Genomic DNA, 10822 nt, shown 5'->3' on the forward strand with positions numbered 1-10822 from the left:
CACTCCAGCCTGCATGACAGAGCTGGGCTACATTTCAAACAAAACAAAACAAAACTATATATATGTATGTGTTCATATATTATCTGTTTTTTTCACTATCCCCTACATTTTCTAATGACCATCTTGTGGCCAGAAACTATCATGATTTCAGTGCCCACATTTAAGTGTGTATTTATAATCACATTATTGAAGGATTCACCTTAAGTAACAATGTTTTAATTTTTGATATGGTATGGGTCTGTGTCCCCACCCAAATCTTATGTTGAATTGTAATCCCCAACATTGGTAGTGAGGACTGGTGGGAGGCGATTGGATCATGGGGGTAGTTTCGAATGGTTTAACACCATCTCCCTAGGGCTGTCTCGTGATACAGTTTCACAAGATATGGTTGTTTGAAAGTGTGTAGCATCTCCCCTCTCTTCCTCCTGCTCCAACCCTGTAGGACGTGACGTGCCTGTTTCCCCTTCCCCTTCTGCCACGATTGTAAGTTTCCTGAGGCCTCCCCAGCCATGCTTCCTGTACAGACTGCAGAACTGTGAGTCAATTAAACCTCTTTTCTTTATAAATTACCCAGTCTCAGGTAGTTCTTTATAACAGTGCGAGAATGGACTAATACAGCTTTTAGTAAAGTGTTGCTAAAGCTCACACATTCTTTGTGTGTGAGTTCAAATTTTGATAAACACTGGTCTATTCCATATTTTTCTATAATCTCAGTCACTGGTAATAACAGAAACCAGATACATCTACAAGGAAAAATAGCTATGACATCATTTTTGTATAAGACATCCCAATTAACATTAACATTATTAGAAGCTAATTTTTTTCTTTTCTCAGGGGTAGGAATCTATGTCAGAATGAATATTTTCCTTCTCTTCTTTGCCAGGGTCCAGCTCAGACAAAGTAAAGATGCAAGAAACAGACTCTTTAAACAAGATTGTTCAAGTGAGATAATAATTACAGCTATTATTTACAGCTTTCATAGCTAATGAAATATTTATTTTCCAATAGGCTCTGTAGGAAATTGACTACTTTGTATCTAACTTTGCAATCCTATTTTTGCATTCTTTCTTTCATTGACTATAAATATTTCTGTTTCTTCTATACTTTTTTTTTTTAGGTGAAAGCAAGTTTATTAAAAAGTAAAGTAATAAAAGAGGGGCCGCTCCATAGGCAGAGCAGGGTGGGAGGGGGCTAGTTGGCTATTTTATTGCAATTTATTGATGATATGCTAAACAAGGGGTGGATTATTCATGAGTTTTCTGGCAAAGGGCAGAGGAGCTCCCCAAACCTGGGGTTTCTCCCCTATCCTCACCATATAGGGTAACTTCTGGACGTTGCCACAGCGTTTGCAAATTGTCATGGCACTGGTGGGAGTGTTTTTAGTATCCTGATGCATTATAATTAGCGTATAATGAGCAGTGAAGGTTGCTGTCATCACCTTCTTGGTTCTGGCTGGTTCGGGCTGGTTTCTTTACTGTCTCTTCTCTTAGCAGCAGAATCTTGTTACCTGTTGTTTACTATCTCCTGAACAACAGGTTTACTACCTGTTGTTTACTAGCAGGGTTTTGTGACCTGTTTTTATCTGTCTCCTGTCTTATCAGTAGGGTCATGTGACCCATTGTCTTGGGAACCAGTCCTTACAGACATTATTAAGCTATTTCTTTAGCTGTAAACATCTTATAATCATGGGTTCTCACTGGCAAGGACTGCACCTTGCTGGTTTTAAGATGGAGTTGATTGTAAAATGGTGTCACCTTGGCTCTCCTATGCTCTTGCCTCCTTAACATAATCCCCCCTCTACTTATGAGACAATTCTTCATCTTAAAGGGAGATGAAGGACAAAGGTTGATGTTGTTGTTGTTGCTAGTTTTTTTGTTTTTTGTTTTTGGTTTTGTTTGTTTGTTTTGAGACAGACTCTCACTGGGTCGTCCAGGCTGGAGTGCTGTGGCACGATCTTGGCTCACTTCAACCTCTGCCTCTCTGCCTGATTCAAGCAATTCTCCTTCCTCAGCCTCCCGAGTAGCTGGAATTACAGGCACCTGCCACCATGCCTGGCTAATTTTTGCATTTTTAGTAGAGATAGAGTTTCACCACGTTGGCCAGGCTGGTCTCAAACTCCTGACTTCAAGTGATCCACCTGCCTTGGCCTCCCAAAGTGCTGGGATTACAGATGTAAGCTGTTGTTGTTTTTAGAGACAAGGTCTCGCTCTGTCAACCAGGCTGGAGTGCAGTGACGCAATCACAGCTCAATGCAGCCTTGACTTCCTGGGCCGAAGCTGTCCTCCCACCTCAGCCTACTGAGTAGCTGGGATCAAAGTCACACTCCACTATGCCTAGCTAATTTTTGTATTTTTTGTAGAGACAGGGTCTCGCTATGTTGCCTGGGCTGGTCTTGAACTTGTGGGCTCAAGAGATCCTCCTGCCTCAGCCTCCCAAAGTGTTGAGATTACAGATGTGAGCTACCACACCCAGCTGAAGGTCATTCTTCTGTAACTTCTTCCTGCTGGCAGTGAACATTGACCTTAGAGACAGGATTCTCTCATAAGAGCTTGCTGTCAGCCTCTAGGGAGGCAGGGGAGCTTCTTGTTTGTGTGATGGCCTGATGATTTGATGGGCGTAGGCCTTGCCTAGTATTGGAGGTGTAAAAATCTCTGGATGCCTGATCTAAGGGAACAAAAGGCAGGATATCTTTATTTCTTGGGTCAGAAGATGGGATGTGTTAGAAGCCTTGCGTTAGCATCATCTTTATCTGGAATTGTAATCTAGAAGACACAGACTTTTACCAAGAGATTAAACAAGCAAGGACCAGATTAGTAATAACAAGATGGCTATCAAAGGCACTAGGAAGGGCCAAAACTAAGTGAGACTTGGGAGAATGCCTTTAATGGTTGACCAGATTTATGGAAAATTTCTTCTATACGTCTTTGAATGAGCTTGAATCCCTTGTTGGCTTTCTCATTGATAAATTGAATAAATTTTTTGACACATATTCATTCTATATGTATGTGAGAGTCATGTTACTAGTTTTTGCAATTTATACTTTAAAACCAGTTTGGAGGTCTCACTGAAATGTCCAGGTAGAGTCACTTGGCAGAGACAATTAAACTGACTAAAAATTTACCTTATGGGTTGCTGAAATCCAGGTATGTGGCAACACAAGTTTGAGTTGGCTGACTGTTCCTCTGCTTCCTTTTTTTTTTTTTTTTAACATTCCATGTTTTTGTTTTCATTTACTTTGTTGGACAACTCTATTAATCTGTCTTTTCTAATTTGTGATTTGGGCCATTTCTTTTTCCATTACCCAGATTCAGGAACTAGTGAGTAAAAAAAAATAATATGCAGGTAAATGTTTAACAATTGGTTCTTTCGTGAGAGGAGAAAGGAAAAAACCCAGTCAGGCAGGCAGTTAGGGTGGGTCCTCGGTTGAATTATTTCAAACAAAAGAACAGCCTGCAGGCACAGATAAGGGAGCTTACGGGGGCTTGCCTAAGACGTGCCCACAGCCACCCAGATAAGAAAGGCTACTCAAGTGACTTGCCCAGGTATGCCTGCAATGGAAAATTCTATCCCCTAACACGTGCACAGTAAGGGGAACAAAGGAATATAGAGTAACTCAAGCTAAGGGCCTGCATGTGCATTAGGAGGATGGGGTGGGGCCCCCAGAAGTTTGCACCTTATGCAAATGAGATGCCCAGCCCTCATGGGTTTCTTATAAAAGCCTTTGCATTCAACTGTAAAAAAAAGGCGACCCTTTTCCAAGACTCCTCTCTATTGCAGAAAGCTGTTCTTTCTTTCACCTATTAAATTTCTGTTCTAAACTTCACCCTTGGTGTGTCCACATCCTTGATTTCCTTGGCTGTGAAACCAAGAACTTCAGGTGTCATCCCAGACAACACAGCTGCTTCACTTTGAGGTGGCGGGAGGGGCCGATTTTCAACATTTATTAAATTCTGTGCTATCAATACTGGTAACATGGACTCTTTTAACCTACCAATGTGACATCACTGAATGCAGAGTTAGGAAGAGCTGAGCACAATCGTCTCTCATGAGCCAGTGGGGCCCGGCCACAGCCCACCTCTGCTAATGAACCACTAGGCCAGTCTTGGCTTCATAATCAAGAGAGCACCTCATATATTCATGTGTTCTTAGAAAATAGTGGTGTGAGCCATGTCTTTTTCTACAGCATGTTCAAGGAAGTTGTGTGTAATGCACTACCAGACTGGTCATCAGGCACCCGCTATGTATACGAGAACCTGAGGCTCTCTGGGTTCTGAACACGACTGATAATTAATTCCTCACTGTTGGCAGCAATAATTAAGAGCCTGGTTTTATTGCCTGTCCCCTTGGTGATCTCTCTTAGGATGATGAGGAACTATTTTCCATTGGGTGAAATATGACAAACAGAAAATATGGTTTGTTAGTCTTTTTTGTTTCTGTTTGTCTATTGTGAATGCAAGCCAATTAAAACAATATTTACTGCTCACTGAAAAGGAGAACAACTCTTTGAGATCTGGCCAGAGTGTTATTGTGTTACCAAGCTGACTTTTGACCTGTGGATGAGATTGTAGAACTGAACTGCGTGCTCTCTGATGTCCATGTGTCTGCAATTGAAACAGCCTTTACCTCTTTTGGATGGAAGATGAAATATTAGTAAATTAGGGTATAAAGTATTAATAAATTAGATTATGATTTTTTAAAAAAGAGCTCTGATTTTATTGGTTTATGGAGAATACTAAATGTTTATATAAATTTAATATTCCTAGAAGTCCTTGAAAATAAAGAAATGAAACTTGTAATACACTACTCAGGAAGTGCCAAGAAAAAAAAAATAACAAAGTATTCTCATAGAAGGTTTTGCTCAGGAGCATTTTGATATAAGAAGCTGAGTTCAAAGATCACCAGAATCCTTAGACAAATTAGTTTGATAATGTTTTAAAAAACAGCATTGTCTTTCCTCAATTTTATCAGTATGGAGTATAATACAAACATATAATTTTTAAAAATAAGATTGTTTGTTTTCTAATGAAGAGAGTAGTTAATCTGAGCTTCCTAAACTTATACTATTTATCGATCAGATAACATTATACTCCACATAATGTTTAAGAATACTGAAAAGATAAAATAATACAATCAATGACACTGAATTATAATTTCTTTCTTTATTTTTTTGAGGCAGGTCTCACTCTGTCACCCAAGATGGAGTGCACTGGTGCACTCTCAGTTCACTGCAGCCTCAACCTCCTTAGGCTGAGGTGATCCTCCCACCTCAGCCTCCCGAGTAGTTGGGACCACAGGCACGTGCCACCATGCCCAGCTAATTTTTGTATTTTTAGTAGAGATAAGGTTTTGCTACGTTTCTCAGGCTGGTCTTGAACTCCTGAACTCAAGTGATCCACCCCCCTCAGCCTCCTAAAGTGCTGGGATTACAGGTGTGAGCCACTGCGCCTGGCTGAATTATAATTCTGATACATGTTTTTATATCAGCATTAATTATATTTTGTAATGTGTTAGATTAAGCATAATACCTAAAATCTTTAGTTAAATTAAGTCTTTGGACTATAGTAAATTGAATTAATTAATAGATAATCTTTGGATGGCTGGGTAATTTTGAAGTAAGATAAAATACTGAAGCATAAATCACCAAATATAATTTTGGGAGCTAATATATACTTTTGCTCTTTATTTTTATGAAATAGCACGGCTAGTACTTTGCATTATGTAATTGTGCATGAGCTCAATGTTACCACTTTAAAAGGCGTAAAAAGCACATATCTGATGGTGGGGAGCAGTGGTCGTATTAGGCGCACTTTCCAGCTTTGCTGTTGTGCCAAAATGCTTATTTGTGACAAATAGTTCTAAATTACTTGCCACCCCAACCCTGCCCTCACACCTAGTACTTTCTGTAAAAAAGATGGAGTAACAGGACCAGATTAACTCTCTTGCCTTAAATAACTAAAACAGCAAAAAATATGTATTTGAAACAATGGTTTTCAGACATTGAATAACAGAACAGAGCAGTAATCCCTGAGAGCAGGAAAACAAATGAAGTGAGCCTAATGATTGACCCAGCTTCCTGCCTAGAGTTTCCAGACTACAGCATAGAGAATATACCTGGGTTGTCAATGAGTTGAGGAGACATTGTCGGGAGTATGGGGAGGCCAACGCAGCCAGGGTTTGCAGAACACAGTGCTGAAGAGGAGTGGGGAAAGGAGAACTCTGCGGATCTGCAGTGAGTGGATCCCTCCATCCCTTATGCAGGTACTGGTCAGCACACATCTGTGAGGAAGCTCCTCAAGATTAGGGTCCCCACTGGGGCCGACTGAGCTGAGTGGGTCTGCCATGGACCACAAACCTCTGCTGCAGAAGCGGCCTCTGGCCTACAACCTGGAGTCCATCCAGGTCAACTATGCATGCTGCCTGCACAGCTATGGCGCCACCCCTGCCAGCCCCCGCCAAGGCCCTACCCCTACCTCGTCACAGGGGTACCCACCCGCCACCCCAGGGTCTACAACATCCACAGCCAGACCACCACCTGGTACCCTGCCAACTCCATCATGGTCATGGGAAGCTGTCCCGTCTGCAGGGTCGGGGGTGCTGGAGGACTGCTTCAGCTTCCTGGGCATTTTCTTGGTCATCATCCTGTTCCCCTTTGGGTTCATCTGCCGTTTTGCCTTGAGGAAGCGAAGATGCCCCAACTGCGGAGAGACCTTCGCTTAAAGAGGACACCACACCCGGCTTTCCTACACCCAGTTCTCTTTTTCTAATGTAAATTTCGTGTATAGTAGTTTTATATAATTAAGCTTCAGAACTGTTTTTTTGTTGTTGTTGATGTTGTTGTTTGAGTCAGAGTTTCATTCTTGTCATCCAGGCTGGAGTGCAATGGCATGATCTCGGCTCACCGCAACCTCTACCTCCCAAGTTCAAGCGATTCTCCTGCCTCAGCCTCCAGAGTAGCTGGGACTACAGGCACCAACCACCACGCCCAGCTAATTTTTGTATTTTTAGTAAAGACTGGGTTTCACCATGCTGGACAGACTGGTCTTGAACTCCCGAGCTCAGGTGATCTGTCCGCCTTGCCCTCCAAAAGTGCTGGGATTACAGGCATGAGCCACCACGCCCAGCCTCAGGACTTTTCTGTAAAGTGAGATGGGATAGATGTGGTACCTGCAAGCCGCGGTTTCCTGGAGCATGGAGAGGCAGCTCTGCTGCTTCCTCCCAAGGTTAATGACAACTCAATAAAGCACTGCTTGGCCAGGCACAGTGGCTCACGCCTGTAATCCCAGCACTTTAGGAGGCTGAAGTCGGCGGATCATAAGGTCAGGAGTTCGAGACCAGCCTGGACAATATAGTGAAACTCCGTCTCTACTAAAAATACAAAATTTAGTTGCACGTGGTGGTGGGCACCTGTGGTCCCAGCTACTCAGGAGGCTGAGGCAGGAGAATCACTTGAACCCGGGAGATGGAGGTTGCAGTGAGCTGAGATCACGCCACTGCACTCCAGCCTGGGTGACAGAGCGAGACTCTGTCTCAAAAAACCAACAAGCAAAAAAACACAGAGCCTAGAATAGTGGACATTCTCACCAATCAGAGTGGGAAAACTTTGTAATACATGGAATATTGGGTATGGAACTCAGAAGAGTATTTCCTCAGAAGTGGGACAAAATCACTCTTGACTAAAGACTGCTCTGGTCACATCTAACAAAGTTTAAAAGTAAGGAAAGATAGGCTGGGCCTGGTGACTCACACACCTGCAATCCCAGCACTTTGGGAGGCGGAGGTGGGCAGATCATTTGAGGTCAGAAGTTGGAGACCAGCTTGGCCAACATGGCAAAACCCCTGTCTCTACTAAAAATACAAAAATTAGCCAGGCGTGGTGGTGCATGCTTGTAATACCAGCTACTTAGGTGGCTGAGGCACGACAATTGCTTGAACCTGGGAGGCGGAGGTTGCAGTGAGCTGAAACTGCACCATTGCACTGCAACCTGGGTGACAGAGCAAGACTGTCTCAAAAAAAAAAAAAAAAAAGAAAGAAAGGAAAGATAAAACTGGTTCCAACCGACAGTTGTGTCCCAGGACAAGGCACAAGAATATCGAAATGAAAGCAATACAAGAATACCTATTACTCAACAAGACAAAATTCACAATGTCTGGCATCCAACAAATATCATGTGACATGAAAATAAGCAAGAAAATATGACCCAAAATGGGGAGAATTATCAATAACTGAAAGGGATCCAGAAATGAGATTGAGAATAGAATTCATAAGCAAGTATACTAAAAGTTATAATGAATATTTATATTGCATTATAAATTATGTTTTATATGTTCACAAAGATAGAGGAAACATAAGTATGTTAATATAAAGAAGATATTTAAATGACTCTTTCATCCCTGCAAGCTCTGAGAAAAAAATAAGACTCAAGTGAAACTATAAAAAATAAAAAAGATAATATTTGAGATAAAATAGAGACTACGTTAACAGTGGATTAGATGCTACAAAAGAAAAAAGGTTAGTAAACTTAAAGAAAGAAATATAAACTATTGAAAATGAGACAAGGAAAAAAGTAATGGAAAATAAATACAGTATTAGCTATGGGACAACTTCAAGAGGCCTAATATATATAAAATTATAGTCTCTAAATTATTCAAGAGAGAAGGGCATTCAGCCTCAGAAAGCTGATTGAAAGAAAAACTAAAAAGCAAAATAAAGACAAAAATTAAGAAAAAATAAAAATATGCTATGTGTGGTGGCTCACACCTGTAATCCCAGCACTTTGGGAGGCCAAGGCAGGAGGATTGTTTGAGCCCAAGAGTTCAAGACCATCTTGGGCCACAGAGTGAGGCCCCAACTCTGCAAAAAATGAAAACTATTAGCCAGATGTGGTGGCATGAACCTGTAGTCCTAGCTATTTGGGAGGCTTAGGCAGAAGGATTGCTTAAGGCCAGGAGTTCAAGGCTACAGGGAGCTATGATTGTACCACTGCACAAGCCTGGGAAACAGGGAAAGACCTTGACTCTATTTATAAAAAGAAAGAAAGAAAGAGAAATAAATAAAAAAGAGAAGAAACTGAAAAAATGTGAAAAAATAATTGCTAAAAACTCCAAATTTGACAAAAACTGTAAACTCATAGATTGAAGGAGCTCAACAAACCCCAAGTGAAAGAAACATGAAGAAAACTATGCCAAGGCACCTCATAATCAAATTGATTGAAATTAGTGGCAAAGAGAAAATGTTAAAAATGCAAGAGAAAAAAGGCATATTACATACGGAGGGACAAACATAAGAATTACAGCAGATTCTCAGTGTTAACAATGCAAGCCAGCAGGTAGTAGAACAATGTCTCTGAAGTATTAAAAGAAAAACAGTGCAGGCCCAGTAGCTCATGCCTATAGCACTTTGGGAGGCTGATGCAGGAAGATGGCTTGAGACCAGGAGTTCAAGACCAGCCTGGGCAACTTAGCAAGACCCCTGTCTCTACAAACACTTTAAAAAAAAAAAAAACATTTAACTGGGCATGGTAGCATTTGTCTTGAAATCTATTTTATCTGATGTAAGTATAGCTATTCCTACTCATTTTTGGTTTCCACTTGCAGGGAATATATTTTTCCATCCCTTTATTTTTAGTCTATATGTATATTTATAGGTGAGATGTGTTTCTTGTAGGCAAAAGATCATTGGGTCTTGTTTTTAAATCCATTCAGCCATGGTATGTCTTTTGATTGGAGAGTTTATTTCATTTACATTCAATGCTATTTTTGATAAGTAAGGACTTATGCCTGCCATTTTGTTATTTGTTTTCTGGTTGTTTATGGTCTTCCTTTTAGTGAATGCAATTTTCTCTGGTGGTATCTTTTAATTTCTTCCTTTTTAGTTTTTGTGTATTGTGAACTCAAAGTGTCTGAGACAGGCCTCAATCAATTTAGAAAGTTTATTTTGCCAAGGTTAAGGATGTACCCTCAGGAGGCTCTGTCCTGGCAACATGTGCTCAAGGTGGTCAGGGTACAGCTCACTTTTACACATTTTAGGGAGATATGAGACATCAATCAATATGTGTAAGATGTACATTGATTTGGTCCAGAAAGGCAGGACAACTCAAAACAGGGCGGGATCGGGGGGGCGGGGAGGGGACAGTTCCAGGTAGATAAGGTGTGGTTCCAGGTAGATAAGAGACAAAAAGTTACATTCTTCTGACTCTTCAATCAGCCTTTCACTGAATCCACAATTTACATGTTGGGGAACATAGAGGAATAGTCACTTATGCCTTAGTCTGGCTCAATGAATCTGCATTTGTCTCAGTTGAGCAGAGAGATGACTTTCTGTCTGGCACCTGTGAAGATAAGGTATCAATTTACATCACAAGGGTGAAATTCAACAGAATTGTTTTAGGGTAAAGATTTTGAGGCCCAGAAGGATTTCTTTATGAGCGAATTGTGATGGACGTATATAGCTTTTAAAACATCTTTGTAGTTATATTACTTAGGAATAGAATGAGAGGCAGGTTTGCCTGATGTAGTTCCCAGCTTGACTTTTCCCTTTAGCTTAGTGATTTTGGGGTCTCAAGATTTATTTGCCTTTCACAGTGTCTGTTATATTGTCTTTGATTTGACATTACCATGAGGCTTGCAAATAGTACTTACAACCCATTATCTTAAACTGATGACAACTTAATACTGATTGCATAAACAAACAAGCAAAGAGAAAGCAAATAAAAGCTCTACACTTTAACTTCATTCCTCCACTTTTTAACTCTTTGTTGTTTCTGTTTATGTATTATTTTACTGTCTATGTCTTGAAAAGTTGTAGTTATTTTTTTGATTGGCT

General features: G+C 40.8%; 1 pseudogene; it reads left to right on the top strand.

Moving 5' to 3' along the window:
* Nucleotides 1–6339: 6339 nt before the first annotated feature.
* Nucleotides 6340–6717, top strand: LOC467194 (membrane protein BRI3-like; annotated as a pseudogene).
* Nucleotides 6718–10822: the final 4105 nt, after the last annotated feature.

Source organism: Pan troglodytes, chromosome 10, assembly GCF_028858775.2.
Source record: "Pan troglodytes isolate AG18354 chromosome 10, NHGRI_mPanTro3-v2.0_pri, whole genome shotgun sequence".
Classification (NCBI taxonomy): Eukaryota; Metazoa; Chordata; class Mammalia; order Primates; family Hominidae; genus Pan; species Pan troglodytes.